At 49.0% G+C, this 5,465-nt stretch overlaps 1 pseudogene; it reads left to right on the forward strand.

Moving 5' to 3' along the window:
- Positions 1 to 670: 670 nt before the first annotated feature.
- Positions 671 to 5,465, forward strand: part of LOC101346949 (zinc finger protein 154-like) — a 27,112-nt pseudogene continuing 22,317 nt past the window's right edge.

The following is a 5,465-nucleotide window of genomic DNA, read 5'->3' on the forward strand; positions in this document are numbered from 1 at the left end:
GCATTAGGATCTGTAGCCCTTAGGAGCATCTGAAATAATATTTTTAATGTCTAGGTGCATGGTGAGCTTCAAGGAATCTGAAATGATGTCTCTGAAAACTTGATCAAATGCAGACAACATACCACAGAAATTTGCCTGCTGTCCTTTTAAGAAGGAGGGAGCACCCTCTTGCCTTCAGAGGTTGGAGAAGCCATTTCCAGCGCCCCTAAGTAACCTTTGTTCCTAGAAGATCAGGTGATGGACCCTCATCACCGCGGCCTGTGGAGGTGCAGGAACTGCATTACCCAGAAGGGTCTGTGCCTACCGCATTTCTGAACCAATGGAAGCTCAGATAATGGTCATTTCTGCACATGCGCAACTCGTGGGACCGGGACTTCCGGGGTGTCTTTGGGCGGTTACTTTAGCAGTTGCTATGAATCAGAATCGACGGCAAAGGGTTTGGTTTGTTTTTTTTTTGGTTAACCTGTGTTCACCTAGTCAAGGCATCGGAGCATTGCCTAGGAACCGACAAGGAAGAGAGGAGGTTTTGTTCCCCCTGCTCACAGGCGGATGTGAGAAGCGGAGGCGGTGCCCATCAGGGTGATCCGCGCCCGGGCGGGAATACTGAGCACTGTGCCCAGATCCCCGACCGTCTCCCGCTGCACCTGGCCCTGCTCCGCCCACAGGATCGATGGCGGCCACCTTGCTGAGGTACCATGCTAATGTGAGAGAGCGTCTGCAAGGTCTCCCCATCCTGACTCGCATCTCCCAATCCTCAAGCCCGGAATGGGCGGCCTGCTCAAGTCCCTGCAGCCCAGGCCCTGGTCCTACACAAGGGGGTGTTCGTGCTGAGGACCCCGTTTCCTGAGAACTAGTGTGGGAGAGCCTCCGGCAGAGGGACTGGCAGGGTAAAGGCTGGAGGTGCGACTGAACTGGAGGAACAGGGAATCCTGGGGTCTGTCGTGTGTCTTCAGGGAACAGATAATGTTAGGAATCACACCTAGATGGCAGGCGGGGGAAGTTGTGCCTTCATTCTGAGGACGCTGGAAACCATGGAGGGTTGTGAACAAAAAGGAGATGTTAAAAAAGCTGCTTAGGGGAAGAACATAGTGGAAGAGGGATGATGACAGTGAGGCCCAGGGAGGTTGAGTTCTCCAAGGCCCAACAGATGTTAGGATCAGCACTGAGGTCCCAGGACCAAAGATAAGGCATTGATCCCGAGGTCACGTGGCTCCAGTGCTGGACAGGAGGACAAGGTGGCCAGAGCCTCTGGTTATCTGCCCCTCTCATCTCCTGCTTCCCACAACTTCCCTTGGCAGCAGAAGGAATTATGGACCCTACACAGATGAGTGGAGGGTGTCCCAGAGCCTCACTGATCCTGTCCTCACCCATTTGGTCTCTGGATTTGTGCTATCCTAGAACTCTTCACCTGTCACTCCTAGCCTTTGAGCCTGGAGACTTGGAACACACCCCAAGCTTATGATAATAAGTTCGTTCCAGGGATCCTATGCAGTGGTTCCTGTTGTTCGTAACAAATGGAATGAGGAGTGGAAGGTTGTCCCAGGCACAGGTACCTTTATATGCAAATGCTTGGAGGTGAGACTGAGCTGGGAACCACAGGTCTTCATTCTTTCTTTTGAGAACACAGAACAGTGGGTAGAAGTCAGACTTGGAATGGCTTCCTGAGAACTTGAGCACCTGTTCTGGAGATGATGGGAGCAGTGGGAGTTTTGGAGCAGGAGAGGGAGGTGATCTGACCCAGATCTCCTCAGACTCCCTTTGACTGCAGCATGGAGACCTTACTGTGAGTGGGAGGTGATGTCATGAGTGTGTTTGATTTCAACTCAGCTGTTACCCGGAGGGTCTAGAACAGGGAGCTATCTCCCTAAGCCCAGGTTATGTATATTGGCCCAGATGGCAAGCCACACTTCAACCACAAAACAAAAAATGGAAATAAAAAACTTTATTACTCAGAGGTCCCTGGGGTAGATGGCACACTGGTAGGCCTTGACACACTTGGGGATGTTTAGGGTGGAGAGAGAGAGAAAGCAGACCTGACTCACAGCTTTTATTAGCGTTTGAGGGTGGGGTGAGGGGATTTTCACAAGATACATGATCATTGGTCCTTTTGAAACTAAAGAGCATAAAGGAAGGGTGAGTGGCTACAGACACTGTCTAAGCGGGGAGCTTAGAAATGGAAAATATGAGTGTTTTCTGTATCACAGTTATCTGTGACAAGTAGCTGCAGTGGGTGTGGTGCACCAGCTAACAGGGTGAGGAAGGGGCCCAACAGGGATACGAAGGCATCATTGAAATAGGAGAATGGCTAATATAATTACAGAGGTGTTGTCGGAACAATGATATAGCTACTGGAGTAGTTCAGATGGCTAGACGGATACGACAGCTCTGGAGGTAGGAGGAATGGTTGGTTCTGGATCTGTCTCTTAAGGAGGTGTCATGGTTTGAATTATGTCACCCCAAAAATGTGTGTATCAATTTGGCTAGGCCATGATTCCTGGTACTGGGTGATTTTCCTGTGTGTTGTAAACCTGCCTCTATGATGTTAATGAGGGAGGATGGGTGGCAGTTGTGTTAGTAAGGCAGGACCTGATCTACAAGACTGGATTGTGTCCTGAGGCAATCTCTTGAGATATAAAAGACAGAAGTGAGCAGTGAGACAGGGAGACCTCATACCATGGAGAAAGCAGTGCCAGGAACAGAGCGCGTCCTTTGGACCGGTGTCCCTGTGCAGAGAAGCTCCTAGTCCGGGGGAACACTGAAGAGAAGAAGGCTGACAGAGAGAAAAAGCCTTCCCCTGGAGCTGATGCCCTGAATTTGGACCTTTAGCCTACTTTGACTATGAGGAAATAAACTTCTCTTCATTAAAACTATCCACTTGCGGTATTTATGCTGTAGCAGCACTAGATGACTAAGACAGAAGGTATCTCTGGAATTTCTGATTCTGAGTGTGACAGAGGGAAAGGTAGGAGTCAGGGATAACGGCTGGAATGATGACAGCTTCATCAACTGAGATTCAGACATCCATAATCGGAGTAATTTTCATTGGGGATACTAGGAGTCTTCTTTTGGCCATGTTAAGAGTCTGAGATGTTTTAGTGAAGAAATGAGTGAAGCATCAAGTGGGCAATTGAACATACAGGTCTGGATTCTGGGGAGAGGTTCAGGATGGAGACATCTCTAAAGACATTGGCCAGTGGGTGGTTCAGGAAGGAGTGGTGCATCACATTAAGTAGAGGGAATCTTGGTCATGATGGTAATGCTAATAGCAGACTAGAAAGGGGGAAGGTAGGGACCAAGGATTGGGTCTCTTCCTTGTAGCTTGTGGTTGAGGTGGTGGACAATCAACAACACAGATGAAGGAGAGGAGTAATCATGGGAAGAGTGTGGGAGAGAGGATGATCAGGCAGGTGACCAAGGTTTCTGAGGGGTGAGTGGACATGAACATATTCACTGTCCTGTTGACTCTCCAGGATTTTGTTGTGACCCTTGGTGGGGTCTGAGGTGTTTCATTCAGGCTGGTAGATCAGCTCAGGGGAAGAAGGAGTCTCTGAAAGAGTCACTGGGCCTGGAGTGGAGGGTCACTGGTGCCTGGATTTGAAGGAGGCTTAGGTGGAGAGAGGAAGGCTATGACTGGTGAGGGGACAGCAAGTGCAGCACAAGTGGAGGAGGCCACAGGTGGTTATGGTCAGCTGAGGTTAAAGACAGGAACAGAGTCAGGGAGGGCTTCACAACAGGACTCAGTTTCCCTTGGAAGTGGAGACCATCAGACTTCTCGGTACAACTAGATCCGATGTGAATGTGCCAAGCTCTTTCTAGGTGCCTTGCACTGGAATCATGTGGCCAGATCAGGGAGATGCTATTGTGTGGGGCAGGGATGGGGAAGAGGCTGTGGGAGCAGAGGGGAAGGAAGTGTGAGACAAAAAGTGGTGTTAATGTGGAGGACTTCTGGGCAACATGGCGCTATAGTCAGAAGCACCACACCATCCCTCCACAGCAAAGATCAGAAAAACTAAGTCAAACAGAGTCATGCATCAATCCTTAAACCCTAAGCATCAAATGAAGAGATAAAGAACTCAGCCAAGCACTGAATGGAATAAGAAACTGACCGAGAACAGAGAGAGAGGAGAGATACATGCAGGGGTCCCCATCAGCTACCGCAGCACGGATCCACCATCTTGGACTCCTATCAGAGATCAGCAAACAAGGGATACGAGAAAGCAGCTTCATGGAGCTTCCAGCAGGAGACAGAACAACTAGTAACCAGCTATGTAGGCTTTCACACCCCCCACCCTTCTTCACCCCCACTTAGCCTCCTCTGCTTCCTGCAGCCACAGTCTCTTGGCTGGGAAGCACCAGCTTCACCCCAGTGTTGCTTGGATTCCACCAGCCCGCACTGGCCGGCTCCCTGAGTGCCTTTTGTTGGCTGCTGGTGTTACTTTTTTCCACTTCTTTAGATTTCTTCCTGACCTCTCACCACCTCCTCCTCCTTTCTCTCAAATACCTGCCTCCGTGCACCATCTTTGCTTCTTCCTGAAAGGCTGGAAAACACTGCTCGACTGTGAAACTGCTTCCTGGCCTGTGCCGTCACACTGATGGGACAGCCGGGGCTTTTATTTGTTTATTTGTTTGCCCTGATTTGTTCTGTTTTGATTTGTTTGTTTTCTTTTTCTTTTCTCAGCTTGGGGGCCCCTTTTAGTGGGGCAGTACCACGCAGCTTGGAAGCTACTCCCTTACTCTGCGCAGATGCACAGGGACATCCCTGAAGGCATTTCTTTTTTCTTGTTTTTTGTTTCTTTGTTTTGCTTTCTTATTCCCTTTTTGTCTTTCTTCATTTCCAGTCTCTCGATTTATTCACTTTTTTCTTTTATCCTTTTTCTTTTTTTTTCGTTTTGTTTTTCCCCATTTCTCAGTCTCCCATCTCTCCACTCCAATAGCAAGCTCTTTTAGAACTCTTTTTTGTGTGTATGTTTTTGGCCCCTGTTCCTCTCTCCTCTCTCTCCTCTTTCCCATACCCATCTTAGCTCTACACATCACAATCTACCCCCTCCTTCTTGCCTACCTGCACTGTGTGCTGAACATCACACTCCCAAGCAGCACAGGCACGGCCTACTAGAACCTGCACTACACTGATTCCAGGTCCACACTGTCAGCCCTGGTATGTGCCAAAAACAACCCATCCCAGCAACTCCCCTTCAGCTGTACCTGGCCTGCTGTGCCTTACTTGAGTGACTGACCTGGCCAATTGGAGAAGGAGGTGAAAAGTATCATGCCTATAGATGAGCAAACAACAAGGAATGCACAGCCTGTCTGCTCAGACATAACCAAGTAAAACAAATCTACAATCAATAAACGATGAAAATAACTACTGAATGCCCTGAAGACAGCAGACAATATCAAAACATTTACAAAAACAGGACAGGATGGTTCCAGTAGGCATCCAAAATAAAACACCAGATGACTTTCCA

This window comes from Trichechus manatus, unplaced genomic scaffold, assembly GCF_000243295.1.
Source record: "Trichechus manatus latirostris isolate Lorelei unplaced genomic scaffold, TriManLat1.0 scaffold00176, whole genome shotgun sequence".
NCBI lineage: Eukaryota > Metazoa > Chordata > Mammalia > Sirenia > Trichechidae > Trichechus > Trichechus manatus.